The 16,290-nt window shown below is 38.9% G+C and overlaps 1 non-coding gene across 1 annotated transcript; it reads left to right on the top strand.

The window, feature by feature from the left end:
• Nucleotides 1-12,267: 12,267 nt before the first annotated feature.
• Nucleotides 12,268-12,369, top strand: LOC111758308 (U6 spliceosomal RNA). The gene has a single exon (XR_002792507.1). It is a non-coding gene; the product is annotated as a U6 spliceosomal RNA (small nuclear RNA).
• Nucleotides 12,370-16,290: the final 3,921 nt, after the last annotated feature.

Here is a 16,290-nt window from a genome sequence, read left to right as displayed (position 1 = left end):
TGAACTCCGATGAAGAAGCATGACTTTATCACACTGCACAGCCCCTGATTATACTGACTGTCATATGTTGGACTATTACAAGTTCTTGTCCTCTCCTCAACTTACCATTTCAAGGACAAAGACTGCCCTTTACCCTGGTAATCTCCACAGTCCTGGCACAGAGCACCACTGGAGTATTTAATATTTGTACTTTAATCAAACTTTTACATCAGTTATTCAGGGAGGAAAAATGTATGTCACCATTTTCAAACTTTGATAGATTATAACTAGTCTAATTGTATTGTCTGTTTAATTCTTTCCTATCCTTTAGTTCTTTTGCTAATAATTCTCAAAAAATGAATGATTATAAATCTGATTTTGGCCGTATGAGTTAAGAAATCACCAATATTTCTTAAGAGAAAGCATAATATTAGAAGGTAGCATACATAGTGTAGGATAGGCAAGCCTTAGAATTAGAAATAGGCTGGCCTTGGGAAGAGCCAAACTTTCTAAGCCTTCCTTCTCTGTAAAATAAGAATAAGAATAGTATATTCCATCATTGTAAAGACTGAATAACAGTGATTGCAGAATATGAAACAAGGATGCAGGAAATGGTGGCAGTCAGTATTCCAGAACCCAGGGTTAGGAGGATACTTCAGAGTTCCAAGGTCATCAGTAGAAGTTGTCAGTAGTTCTAAATTGTATATGTGGTTGCTCAGCCTAGGAAGGTTGGAAGACCCAGGAAAAAAAAGAGGCTGTCATGATCAAAATCAGGATACACAGCTCTCAGGGAAAGGCTCATACTCATTCTAATTCTGGCTATGATGCATAAGCACCACATGGAGAGCTTTATAAAAACTGAACCTCAGGATCCCAACCAAACCAGTTATTTCAGAATCTTCAGGGGATGGTTGGTTTCAGGTGTTTTTAAGCTGAGATAGATAGATAATTTATGAAGTAGATAAATAGCTTAGAATGGCTGTCTACAGAATCAAAGGAATCGGAGATTTTTTAAAATTACATATATATATGTAATTTATATATATATACATATATATAAATATATATATGCGATTTGTGCACTAGATAATCAAAGGATCGAGTTAAAGGTAAAAGCCTAGAGCTCACTACAAAGTGCAGTACAAGTCTATATCAAAAGGCCAAAAAGTCTGCATTAAAAGGTTAAAAAATCAGCACTAAAACTCAAGAGACAAATATCTAAAGGTGGTGGTGAAGACCTGAGCTCCAAACAGCAAAAGGGGCTCTTTCTCTTTTTATTTCATCTAGACATAACCCAATAGAAAAACCCACAGTAGGTTTTCCCTCTCCATTTGCAGCTTACGACTCAATCATCAAGACACACCAAAACCATGCTCCACTAATCTGAAAGGCTTGTCTTAATCCATTCAAGTTGACACCACAATTAAGTACCACGGTTGGGAACAGCTGAGCTAAAGGAACTGAATTTGTCACACAGGAGAAGGGCAAAAGCCAGCCCCCAATGTCATGGATGGAAATCAGCCCACTCATGACTCCTGGTGTTGAATGATCTGGTTGGAATCACAAGTGAACCGTGCTTCAGAGTGATGTGCACATGTTTTATCTGGAGACTTGTTAAAATACTGATTGTGATTTAGTATTAGAGAGCGGCAGATACTACATTTCTGCCAAATTTCCAGTAGCACCAGCCCTCTGGTCTGTGGGCCAAACTGTCAGGAACAAACTCAAAGAGATTCAAAAAGGACATGGAGGGAGGGGAGGCAGAGAATTAGTCTTATTTGCTAAAGAGAAGTCTAATATCTCTGACTATTTTAGTCAATTAATATTTACTGAACATCAGCTAAGTAAAAGTACATGTTTTTCAATTTTTGCATAAAAGAATAGGCCATTTTAGCTTGTGATAAATAAAAAGTCTTCCCTTAAGGGTCAACTTATCCTTCAGGCAATGGAAGCTCATGCAACATATAGGAGCCCATGAAAATGTTTTCCTTTCTTTTAAACACAGAGGAGAAAAGCAATGAAATTTTAGGTTAAGAAAATATTTTTACTGTATAACATGAATGTATTTGTTTTCACATGCAGTAGTGAAATGTGATTGTAATTTATTATTTATTTTTATATGTCTGGAGGAAGAAGCCTACGAAGGCAACAATACCCAGATCCCACAATACTTATTATTCTCAAAGCCCGGATTAGTCACAGGTAGTTTTGAAAAGCACAGGAAGCTGGTTGTGGCTGATATTTGCACACTGATATTTACACAAATGTCAGCAAGATATTGGGAAGATTATAAATATGCCTCTGGGCAGAGCAGGCCCCATAAGTATTGAATTCAACCCTTCCCAGCTGTGATTTAAGGAATGCAGGGAATACGCCATTGACAAAAAGTTGTTCCCCTTTGACTGATCCCTGAGAGTCTAAAAGTCCACCACTAAAGATTTATTCCACTTCCAGAACCAACCTTTGCAGAGTCACATGTCCTGTCATTTGTAACACTGACTATATTTTAGACTCAGTTCTTTTACCATCCAGACATGCGTCTACAAAGAAATTTCTCAGGGATTCTCTATGAAATATATATATATTTATATATATATATAAAGATTTTATTTTATAGGAATGAAATCTCATATCTAATTCTAATCAGTTCTGAAAAACTGAGATAAGAATATTGCCTTCATTGTTCATCAATACAGAAACCCTAACAAAAATGACTGATGGCTCTGCTTTCTGCAATCATAACTATTGGCCATTTGTGGCTTCATTATAAAGTCTTCATTATAAAGTCGTAAACTAAAGCTTTAGCTCTTGCTTCTACTAGCACACACTAGGGGCTCAGCATATTCTACTGAGCACCTTGGGTACAGAGCACTTCCACTGCTGCTATCTCAAAGGGCTTTGAATAGTGAGAGGATCCCCATCCCTGACTCTCAAAATGCAAGGCTGGCTTGGGACATATCTGAAGTCTAGGTTAGGCACATTTTTCTTTTTCTTTCCACTTCTCAACTGATCTATGACTACATAGACAGTCTGCTCTTTTTTAAATCTCCCAAACCAAACTATCTAAGAAACTGACTTTTAGTTAATAACCCTTGCTTACGTGTAAAAAGCCAGTTAATCCAATGCTTGGTCCACCCAAAAGCATTGCAGTTTTCCCCCAAGACTTTTTCTAGAACAGTTTTAATTCCAGAAGATGACCATTTACATTGCTGCTTATGTTGTTTTCCTGCTAAAATGTCTTCAGGTGACATCCTCCTGCAGCCACGCTTTTAAATTTTAAACTGACTCAACCCTTTTGATCTCCAAAGTATAACTTACATGAGGCAGTCCAACTGAATGTGGTTCCAAAGCACCATGAGTCTATATACATCTTCTATCAGTCAGCAATTTTGTTCCCAAGCGTGCTTTCAGAATGCTCAGAAATGGAGTTTAAGAGAGAACAACACTTTTAGGGGCTGGGGATTTAGCTCAGCGGTTTAAATACCTGCCTTGCAAGCAGGCAGTCATGAGTTCGATCCCTGGTACCGATAAAAAAGGAAAAAGACAAAAAAAAAAAAAAAAAAAAAAAAAAAAGAGAGAACAACACACTATCACACATTTCTCCAATCCTCTAACACCCGCTGAGCACTGCCATGGACATGTTAAATCCCCGCCTGAAGCAAGTTTTCATAGTTACATAATAAAAGCCCTTAAAAACTGAAGTAGATAATTGAGATACTAACACCATTTTAATTAGGGGGGCACAACTAGTCACTGATTATGCATGTGAGAAATAATGGGTGTGCAACTGTCACATGGGCTGTAATTATATTTAAGCCTCCTAGTGACATGACAGATGGTGAGAATGAAGCCCCAGGGTTCCGTGCATGATGTCATTGACAAACTGCAAAATGCACCCATAGCTCTGGGCAGCTATTACTCACTACAGAGGATCCAAATCCTGTTTTTCTGTTTACAGAGTGCAGACAGAGGAAGGGAAAAGACAGGAAAATCTAAAAATAAAATGAATGTGAATCAGTCTTCCTCCACCCCCACATGAAAAAAGTGTCTATAAAAACATTGTAACTAAGCTTTAAAAAATTTATTCTAATATATTTGATGGCTTACAACATATAATCCAAAACTAAATTTGGAGTCTTGCCACAAAAGTATCTAGGAATTTTTGAATACCCAAAGTTAAATGTCCTGTAACTTTTGAATCCAAAGACCTAGTCCTAGGTAGTCAACGCTAAGTGTTATGTACAAAGCCATTTCTATTATTGCTGCTTGTTTTCAGTTTTGATTAGACTGCATTCTTCAGTCCCTTGGTAAAGATTTCTCCCAGTACACTAAGGAGGGAAATAAGCAGGTAAGTTTACAGAGATCCTCATACTTCAACTCAGCTGAAGCAAAACAAATAAAACAAAAACAAGCAAAAAGCTTTACAGAAGAAAACTGAATGAGACTTGAAAGACATGGGGAGTTATAAAGTAGCATCTCTTTAACTCTTCTTGTTCTTTTAAAAAATGAAATATCCTACCCAGATCCCTACCATAAAATGCAGTTTATTCTCTTCTATCAAAGAAATGTACTAAAGTTTTCTCACACTGATATTATTTTATAATGGAAATAATGTTTTTTATTTCATCTTTGCAGAATAGATGACCAAGAGAAGAGTAGATAAATCCAAGACAACACAGCCTTCACTCCCTTCCTCTAGACCAGAGGTCCCAAACTTTGTAGAGGCCCCAGGAGACCCAAAACACAGTTGACTTTTCATTATCCAACACCTTTGTATGCACGGCTTTATTCAACAAATCCAAAAGATAGAAAACCTGCATCTGTATTGAACATGTACAGATTTCCTTTTTTTGCCATTTCCCCCTAAACAGTATAGTGTAACAACTATTTATATAGTATTTGCATTATATTAGGTATTTCAAGCATTACACAGATTATTTAAAATATATGGGTTGGACCAGGGATATAACTCAGGGGTACAGAACTTGTAGGGCAAGCAACAAGGTGCTGAGTTGGATTCCTGGTATCAAAAAATAAGTAAATAAATATATGGGGAGGTGTGTATACCTTAACGCAAACACAATGCCACTATTTTTGGGGTTTTCTATTTGACACTCGATGTAAGAGTTTTCTTTTTTCTGCCTGATAAAAGAGAATATAAAGTAAAAATAGCCTTTACTCCAAGGACATGCACAGAACTCCATGACCGCCAGCAGTCTCGCTTTCTCTGCCTGAATGTGGGGCATGGGATCTATATATAACCTCTGACCAGGGGCGGTGCTTAGGGCGGGCATTGATGAAGCACAAGGAGCTGATTGGAGTTTTCTTCGCGAAAAAAACGGGAAGGGGAGTTGCAATTAAGGCTGAGGAAGAAGCAGGAAGTGGTAGGCGGTCCTGTGTTGACCTTCCACCACATTAGATGGCCGCCATAACCATATGATAATTTATTCTAGGGCAAGAACCTTTCATTTGATACTCACACATATTTATGGGCTACCTGTGATAATTTGGCACATGTGTATAATATCTAATGGTTAAGTCAAGGCAATTAGCATTTCAGTCTCCTTAAACATTTATTATTTCTTTGTATTGGGAGCCTGCCCAGTCCACTCTCCTAGTTATTTATAAATACATGCTAAGTTGTGAAGGTACTATGACATAGAGCACTAGAATGTATTCCTTTGAGAAAGAAAGGGTAAAGAAAATGTGTGTGTGTGTTATATATATCCATAATACCATATTGTCCAGCCATAAAAATAAGAAATTCTGTCATTTTTGGCAACATGGATGAGCCTGGAAGACACTGAGTGAAATAAACTAACCACAGAAAGGCAAATATCATGTTTTCATTCATACGTGAGAGCTAAAAACCTTGATCTCATGAGTAGAGAGTAGAATGAAAATTATTAGAGACTATAAAAGAAAGAAGAGGGGTCGAGGGAGGTTGAATAATGAATAACAAACTACACCATATAGTGTAAAGGACTTGAGCACACACAGATTTTGTTATTTTGGAATAGCATCAATTCCCCTCGAACCCAGTGTCTGATAACAGCTGTATGTTAGGGTTTAGATCTGTGGCTTACATTACTTTCTCAGCACTGAAACACAGTGCCCAACACCCACAACTGTAAAGAGGAAAGGTTTATTTGGGCTCATAGTTTGTAGGGGTTGCAGTCCACAATCGGCTGGCTCCAGGCAGGCAGCATGGCAATCAGGGAACAGAGAGTGATCAAAGGAGGAGGGAGATAAACCTCCCAGGCCAGGCCCTCAGCGACCACCTCCTCCTCCTAGGCTTTGCCTCCCATCATCATGTTTATCTCCAAACTCATCAGTGGACTAACCCACGGATGAGTATCACACCATGATCCAATCACATCTCAAAAGCCCCACTTCTGAGCGTAGGAGGCTTTGTGGGGACGTAACAGGCTATATAGTATCTGACACAATCACACAACTCAGTTTGTGAAACAAACACAGCAATAGGTGATATGGGAACAAACCATCTTGTCCGTGTTCTAAGAATTTATTTACCAGCGTTATCTGTGAAGTAGATTAGGCAGTCAGGCCATATGCTGCCTTATCTCTGCCCTAAGCCACTGCAATAACTTGGGGAGCTATAAAACCAGTGCTGTGTGGGTATTCTCACAGTTCAACAACTAGTCATGGGCAAAGCCCCAGTACAGCAAGAGTTCAATACTAACCTAAAACTGGGCATAGTGGGCACACACCTATTAACCCAGCACCTAGGAGACTAAGGCAGGAGAATGGTGATAAATTCAAGGCCAGCCTGGGCTACAAAGAGAGTTCAAGGCCAGCTTGAACTGCATAGTGAGACCCTGATCAAAAAAAAAAAAAAAAAGTAAGCTAAAAAACCTTAGTCATAGAAATAAAAATCTAGGCTATAGAAAGCAAAGAAACGGGACAGGAAAGAAAAAAGAAACTTGTGGAAAGTCTCAGTAATGTATGTAAGATATGTAAGAAAATAGTGCATCTATAAAACAGGAATAAGGTACTATGAACAGGAAATATCAAAGGACAAGAGAATATTTCTGTAAATCACAAATAGTAGATTTTTAAAATTTGGCAAAGTATTGATGATAAAGTTGAAATATCTCAAAATGTTTTTAAAAAGATAGATGCACAGGGGTGGGGATAACACAGTGGTATGTGCTTGCCTAGCATGCATGAGGTCCAAGAATTTGTTGGAGAAAGGAGAAAATGGTGGATAAGGAGGCACACCTCATTGAAAAAAGTTCCAGGAAAAGACTGAAAGAAGCAATAAAAGTCACAAGTTTTTAAAAAAAATTAACTCAGTATTGAAGAAAACCAGAGTGCCTGTCTAAAACTTTATCCACAAGATATAAGACCATGAAGACACAAACATAATTCTACACTCAATACAACCGTTTCAAAGCAGCAAAAATTAAAAACAACCTAACTATTCGCATGGTTATTCAGTTAGATAACATATAGAAAATCTACACTGTATAGTTCTTTAAAAAATAATAATGTGGCTCTGGCCTTGCTAACATGGAAAGAAGTCCAGGATACATTAAGTGAAAAATAGCAAGTTGCCGAACAGTACATTTATAGGAAGTACCCTTTTATTAAAAAAAAAAAAGTAAAAATAAGGGACAGAAGGTGTGATTCAGTAGGAGAACTCATGCCCACCATGCAGGAGACTCTGTGTTCAATCCCCAACACCGCAAAAATAAAATTAAAACAAAATGCTTATAAATTAATGAATTGTGTGTTCCTAGATGCATTGTAGCAGATATAAAAACTATGCAAGGAACTATGACCCAGAAAGTGGTTATCCCCGAGAGTGGTGAACCAAGGGGGTTTAGTGAAAAGACCTTAAAACTTGGCCTCTACTCACATCTATATTGTTGATTTTTTAAGTAGCCTGCATGTGTTTCGTTAAAATCAAAGGCAGTACGATTATTTACAAAATTATGGAGAGGAAAACAAAGTTTTCTCCTTTATTATATTTCTGGGGAGTGGGAAGCAGATTATCAGAAGCCAAGATGGGAAAAAATGAAATTCCTGATTCGAGAGTGACTATGAACCCCAATATGGAAGATGAGCAGGAGCTTATGGTATAGTTGAAAAATCAAGTCCACACCGTGGGAGGTGGGGGGGTCTTTGAAGACCCCACTACAGTAAGAAAAATCACATGCTGCCTGGTTGGCTGTTGGGGCACCGTGCACCTGACTTCCTACTTGCTGACTGTATTCCCTTGGCAAACGATTTTAACTCACCGAGACATACTGTCCTTTACCTTTAAAATGAACACCACCCCAGGCATCTTACAGACATTTTTGAGACTGTGATGAGGCCTGGAGCCTAGACCTTGGCAGGCACTGAGGAAAGGGTAGCCCTCATTGTATGCCACTGTCTCTACTGGATGGTAAGGTCTTTGAAAGCAGGGATGTGTCTTCCTGCTCTGTGTCTACACCATATTGAGTGCCCATTCCAGCAAACTGCCTTGGGAAAGCTCCAAGATGGCAGCAGGCAGGCCAGTGCCAGGGAAGGCGTGTCACCAGCCTATCATCTTACCCCAGACACACACACACACACACACACACACACACACACACACACACACACACGGGGTTGCAGGGGGGGGGCGGGGTAAAAACATGGTAAAATTCTCTTTGTGAGGAATTTGAAATTCTTAAATTCTAGACTCCTGACACTTGTGGCCTTTATTTTTTTTATTTCATGTTTCACAATTCGTTGCACATTTTCAACTATCAAATCTTTCTTTAGGTACAGAGTGGTCAGAATGCTTGGGAGGTTCGTTTATTTGTTTTTCCTTTTCCTTTTTTTTTTTTTTTCCTGTTTAAACAAATGTGCACTATAGTGTTTCAGAAAGTAAGGCAAATGCCATGAACCTGATAGATGAAGTTTGCGATATGCCGTGTCTAGAATCCAGCAGAAAGCTGGGCTTGGTGGTGCACATCTGTAATCCCAACACCTGGGAGGCTGAGGCAGGAGGATCACTGTGAGTTTGAGGCTAGCCTAGGCTACAAAGTGAGTTCAAGGACAGCCTGAACTACATATTGAAATCTTGTCTCAAAAATACAAAGCATAATAATAATAATAATAATAAATCCAGGAGAAGTGAATCAGGTAACATCATTATGAACTGATTTATAACATTGGAATTGTCCATTTAAGTTTCTTTTTTCTTGATCAGAAGTCCCACATTGTCTCCAGTCTCTTCATTGTGTTTTGTGTGAGATCCATCACAGAATGGCAACATTTTGGACTTCCAAACAACAGCGGTACATAGCTTTATCTCCCAAACCCTACATGTCAAAACATGTGCTACTTTGGGTTTGTCTCTCCAGATGTGAAGTTTTACCACAGATTTATTGCAATGATCTCTAACACAGAATCTTTTGTAAGCTAGATATCCAACTGCAGCAGCCCCAGCAGCTATGGTAACTCCTGCAATCCTTTCAAAGACTATTTGCTTATGCATTTGGAGCAGCTTTTCAAAAATCCTTAGAAACCCAAGTGCTTAACAGGTCCAAGCAGTGATGGAGAGAAGAAAGTTTCACATAATCTAGTCAGCTTCAGCTTCAGAGGAGGACTGTCTGTCCCCAACACGGAGTGGGCTCACATACAGAACGGAAGTTAGACCTATCGTGCCATCCTGCACAAGTCAAATGCACAGGATGCCAAGAATAAATGACTCATGAAGACAGTGGGAGTCAAGGAGGGAAAAGCATCCTATCAGTACCAGCTCCGGGGTCTGCTCAGAGCACTGATTTTAGAGAGTTTCCTGGCAAACACTCAGATGAGATGGCCCCTTTTGGTACTGAGTGCAGAGACGCATACTGGCCTCACCAGTCCCACCCTGTGTGCTCTCCTCCTGGGAATCCATTTGCATTTAGCCATGCCATTCAACATCTTCCATGGCTGGCTGTGACATACGCAGCACCAAGGCTGCTGCAAATCTCCTCAGACCCTCCCGTGTTTTTCCTAAGTCAATATGCTAAGGACAGGGCCCTGTGTCCTGACCCCTTTGATGCACAGCATTTCTATTGCTATTATCTCTTACCTTTCCTTACCTCTTGACTTCTACACATGGGAACATCAAATTGTGAAAAGAAAAACAGTTTCTTCCATGTATTCAGGAAAACTACACAGTACTATGTTGTACCCAGCATACACCTGGGCTACATGATTTCCCCCATCCATTTGTTACCAAGGTAGGCAGTGACAGTAGCTTCTGCAGCCAAGGAAGGGATCAAGGCATAGCAACCAGTCTTTCCCAGCACACCTGTCTGAACCTGGAGGCACTGTTTCAGCACTTCTTGGGTGTATCCTGGAATATGTGCTTTAGGTAGTTCCATTAGAACCAGTCCTGCAAGGAACCGAACTATGAATCACACCCTCAAAGCAACTAATGCTTATGATGCTTAACATTTAGCAGGCACTGGTCTAAGCTCTTAACTCATTTAATCCTCACCACCACAGCACTAGGAGATACTAGTGGTTGTCTCCTTTTATTCAAGGAAGCAATTACTCACTAGTAAAGCCCAGATTTAGATCCAGCCCATACTTAACCAATACCTCATGTGGGCTCATTCAGTAAGTTGCAGAAAATCTCAAAAGTCGCATGATTTTTCTGACGAGGCTAACCCAAACTATTGGGCTAACTACTATGATTGTTATTGCTCTGGTTTCACGACCATCTATCTGTAGCTCTCCCATTTTCTTGGACTGCTCGGCCAAATATGTTCTGCAAACAATTCTGCTAATGCCAGTGGTTCTCCACCTACCCCCAGGCCTTAGCTCAGGTTCTTTTTCCAAAAAAATTCCCCAATACCCCCACCATCAGTGTCAACCTGGGTTAGGTGTCCTTATCTACATGTACTTCCCTCCTACTGTGTGCACTGTTTGATCACCAAAATTAATCGATGTCTTAGTTACTTTCTCTATGGTGGGATAAGCCACCTTATAACCACAAGTTAAGGGAGAAAAGGTTTATTTTGGCTCACAATTTGTAGAAGTTTCAGTTCATAGTCAGCTGGCTCCAAGCCAGGGCAGCATAACAGGGAGCGTGGCAGAGGAGAAACAATCCTTGGCATGACAGACAGAAGGCAGAAAAACTTCTTTCTTATTTTCCATCACCCACACTCAGAACTATGCTAAACCAATCAATGGGATAATTTGGTATCACACACACATGATCCAGCCTCACACTCTGGACACTCCCAGAAGCTTCACCTATGCATGCATGAGACTTTGGAGGGACATTCCACCACACTGCTCCTTCCTCTGTCTCCCACAGATAAAGGTTTTCTGTGTCAGAAGTATGTTTCAGTTGCCTTGGATTCTCTGATGCCCAGTACAAGATCTCACAGAGGGAACATACATTGTTGAATAAACAGTATTGGCCCCAGATATATCTCAACCCCTTGCTCTACAGGAAGGGATCATTAAGTATTTCTAGGGTTTGGAACTAGAAGGAACATCTTCCAAAAGGCCCCTATATAAAATTTAGTCTCTAAAACTCAAGACTCAAATTCTTTGAGTCCTTTGCTGGCCTGCTTTCCACCCCACTGCCCAAATATATTTGGATTCTTTTTCTAGCTGGGGAGTCAGGGACTCAACAGTTTAACTCAATATAGAAAAGAGATTCACTCATTCAGATTCCAGATTTTTAACAGAAAAATCTTCTTAGTCATCCTTAAATTCTCTTCTTCTCACCTATCTGGATTTACAGTAGGGAGATCTATTGTAACAGTAAATCAGGGACCCTGGAAGTTCTAAACAAAAGCTCCCCAAATAGCCATGTGACATATCGAATTCTTCATAGCTTTTGACATGAAAGTTACAGCTATAAATGTTCTTGTATTTATCTTTTATAACTCAAGGGCCTTAGAGTTAGTTGCACCCGGTGACAGACAAGGAGATACAAAAATAAAAAATAAAAAAAAGTGGAAGTGAACAGGAGCTGCCATGAAAAGATAACGAGTGGTAGAGGGGATGCAAAAGCCAACAAGAAGGGACATGCATTGGCATTTGTGCCACTGCTTCTCTATGAGACTTTCTATTTGGCTTTAGAGATAAATATCCTTTTACAATTTCTATTACCAATTTTATTAGTAATTCCTGTTAATCCCAACACTCCCCCAGTATATCCCAAGATTACTGAGCACATTACAACCAAATCTCACTCACCGTCATGCTCACGCCTTAATCACATTCATGTAGTTCAGCATCCATTTGTTTTTCCAGGCATTTTGGAACTTCAGATGTACCCCAGTGCTCGCTTCGGCAGCACATACCCTAAAATTGGAACAATACAGGGAAGATTAGCATGGCCCCGCACAAGGAAGACAAATTTGTGAAGCATTCCATATTTTTACCAAACAAATAAAAAATGTATCACAAAAATGACTTAGATAACAAATATTTGACAAGCTCTTCAAACTATTCCCTGATATAAATCTTCACATTGCTTTTGCAGATAACATAAACTGAAGCATGAAATTCATTAAAAAATTTAAGAAAGAATGCAACCTTTATTATACTGTGGTTTTTTGGTTTGGGGGGTTTTGTTTTTTTGAGGCAAGGTATTATTACTATGTAGTTCAGACTGGCCTTGAACTCAACATGTAGTCTAGGCTGCCTCTTCCTGCCTCAGCCTCCCAAGTGCTAGGATTACAGGCATCCACCATCATGCCTGCCAGTTTGACCTTAAATTTTGATGTTGACTGCTTGACAAATTGTGTAATCCATAAAAGTAAACACCCCACCACAAGGTGAAAGCCCCAAGTGCTAAAATATCATTTATTACATCAAACACATACCTACTTTTCTATTGGCATCAAACGTAATTGTTTCTCCTTGAGTTAAACATACTGCATACTATAATGCTGATCTGACTCTACACACTTGGCAACAGAAAAGGGAAATTTGGACTGTTTAATTCATTCTTAGGCATATTTTCTCTCCAACTAAAATGACCAACCTGAATGAAATTTTATTCTGTTCACCTTCATAGAAAGTTGCAAAGCCCAGGATTTTCAATTTGAGTAAGTAAAATACAATGATGTTTGTCTGCTAAATTCTATTAAAGCTTTAGAAGTTTGGCAAGGAGAGAAGCACAGTCACAAACCTATTTGAGAATCTTAGTAAAGCTCAGATCTTTACCCAAAATACTGTACATTTACTCATATTCACTGTGTACTTACTATTCTGGGGTTCTTGACCAACGTGAGGCTAACCACCAGATTTCTTAGTAGTCGTAGCATACATAAATTGAGTAACCACTTAACTCTTATTGTGAGTAGAATAATGTATCTTCTTTATTAAACTAGTATAACACACCTAAAATTAAGAAGGAATAATGTTATGAGGTAGAGACGGTGATAATCACCGTTTCTAGGACGGAGCTGCACACAACCTTGCTCAAGTGACTCTGCTCGTCAGCCCTGTCAAACCCCTCACATACATACCACCACGATACCCGAACCAGGTGTCTCCCAAGGCCAGAGCTGTTGGTTCACACCTGTGTTTTGAGGGCAGCAAACACTTTAAGTGACTCTTGTAATGTTCTGTCTGCCCCTCTTTCAAGCAAGCTTCTGATGTTTGGAAATTTCCAGGCTTCGAGTTCTACTTCCTCGGAAGTGGAAGTAACAGCTAGAGACCCATTTTCCCAGCTCCCTAGGGACTAGATCTGGCTGATGATCTTATTCTTCCACTCAAATGCACTCACTCCCTTAAGGACTTAATTTCAGAAAGGGAGAAAGAGGGAATAATTTTTGCAAGGCAATCGAGCCATTAGCTCAGAGAACTCCCAAGCTATCGGAAGCGGTTTTGCCAGAGGATCCTAGTACCTGGAGTCCTATGGTGTGGGCCACATGATCTATCACTGCAGGAGCTGCAGCTTTGGAGTCTTGTAGAATAGACCAGAGGTAAATCTGGGCACTGACCTCACTGTATAAACCACACCTGATTCTGTGGTGGTTCAGTGAGCGCCTTAATCTTTAAAATACTCTCTTCTCCATCATTAACTCACTCAATATTTGCTTAGGGAATAATATTAATAATGTCTTTTGCTTTCTTTTTTGAGACTCTGGTCACCCTCACCCCAAGTCTAACACTGGCCCACTCAGGATTTAACATGCAAGCAGTTAATCTTTATTTCTGGTAAGTGTCACCCTTTGTGTGTGAGGCTGTAGGCATCTCACACTTAATTTCTCCTATTCAGCACATTGTCAGCTACTGCTTATTGGGTCATTGTTCAAACACTGCCCTGATATCTCTCTTCCCAGGATGGACCCAGGGCATGTATGTGTTATTTCTTGTACTGTTAAAGAAATCCAGAGGTGAACGCCTCCATGTTACCATCAAACTGTTGATATAAACATTGGTGTTGTTTGATCTGAACATTAAATTAATATTCCTGTGTCAAGTGACCTCTATGTTCTGTTTTCTAAAGAAACTTTTAATTGGTCACATGACCTGCTTCTAGCAATAGCAGACATTTCAAGAACAACCAGCTACCTGGGATTTCTTTTTAAGAATTCAATGGATTCATCTTTTGATGACTTAGAAGTCATCCCTTCATTATGACTTAAAGAAACAGAAAAAAGTTTGCACCAAAGACCAAAGGATCTTTACTAAAAATCCACTGATTTTGGCAACGGTGGGTACTTTTTTTTTTTTTTTTTTTTGGTCAAAACTAGGAAAGATCACAATGTAAAATTTCATCAGGAGCTTGGTGATTTAACTCCAAATCAGAGTTTCCTTGCTAATCACAATTTCTTCACTTGAAAAATGGGAATAATATCCATCTCTTATGCCTTCATTGGAAATATCACACTGTGAAAGTTTATAAGGCAATGAGCCCTAAGAACTTTCATTTATGATACTCTCTGTGTCTTACCCCGAGACATATTTTTTCTTCTAAGGTTATTTCAATACCATGAAGCTGAGGGAGGAGCAAAGTTAAACACTTTACAAACTAAGCTGTGTTACCTTTTCTATAGATGACAACATGAAAACAAATAGAAAGGGTAGACAATATAAACACAAAAGCACTCATTTGCACTGGATCCTCAGGGAGGAGCATACTGACTTATTTAGAGATAGTAAACCTCCTGTTAAAATCCATATTAACTAGAAGAAAGCAGAGAAAACAACTACTTCAATTTTCAAAAATTATTTGAAAGAACTGTAGTACAACTAGGTTCCTGATTATTTGGGAGTTTTGTACTTCTCGATGACCTTCTTCTTTCTATTAGACCTACCAGAATGCTGGTAAGCCGGAGCCCAAGACCAGACAGTTCCAGAACTGTCTGCCCATCATCCCCTGAAATGAAAATGACTGGTAAGAAACACATTGGAAACTATCCTACTGCCAAAACAACCTCACACCACGAACTTGGAGACATTTCTTCACAATATAATGAAGGCTGAATGAAGTTAAACTAAATGATCGGAAACTGACTCACAGAAATATGTACTTTCCAAATCATTCAGTGAACTCAGTATTATCCTGGCAATAAAGCCAACAAAGACATCTTAAGAAAATTATACAGTTCAATCTCCTTTGTTAACACAGGCAAAAACCCTCAACTAAATGTATCAGAACAAATCCAGCAGTATACATAAAATATTATACCCATGATGAAGAAGAAATCTCAGGAATGTAAGATTATTCACCATAAGATGATTCAATAATATAATATACTGGAATATGGGGCAGATAGCACACAATCATCTCAGTAGAAGCAGAAAAAATATTTGACAGAATCTAATACCCTTTCATTCTAAAACTAAGAGCAGAAGGAAACTTCCTCAACCCAACAATGCATATCTGTGAAAAACCCAAAACTAACATCATATTTAATTTTGAAAGACTAAAATCTTTCACCCTACTATCAAGAATGAGACAAGGGATTTGCTCTTGAAGAGTCTACTTTACGTTGTACTAGTGGTTCTAGCCAGAGCAATTTATAGGCTAGAAAAGAAAATAAAAAGTACCTGAAAGGAAGAAGAAAAACTATCTTTATTTCCAAATGATATGCTTTTGTATATAGGAAATTCTAAATAATCTAATTAAAAACTATTAGAGCTACTAAACAAATTTAACCAGATTTCAGATTACAAGATCAATGTAAGGCAATTGTATTTCCCTACATTAGCAACCTTGCATTCTTGTGATAAATCCCATTTGGATATGATGTATAATCCTTTCCTGATAAGATCAGGAACAAAGCATAGAGGCCCACTCTTATCATTATTAACTAATATTCTACTGGAAGTCCTAGCTAATTC

This window comes from Cavia porcellus, unplaced genomic scaffold (genome assembly GCF_034190915.1).
Source record: "Cavia porcellus strain 051 isolate PalLab524CR breed Dunkin Hartley unplaced genomic scaffold, mCavPor4.1 scaffold_11, whole genome shotgun sequence".
NCBI lineage: Eukaryota > Metazoa > Chordata > Mammalia > Rodentia > Caviidae > Cavia > Cavia porcellus.
Note: the sequence above shows the minus strand (reverse complement) of the source record. Positions and strands in the feature narration are given on the sequence as shown.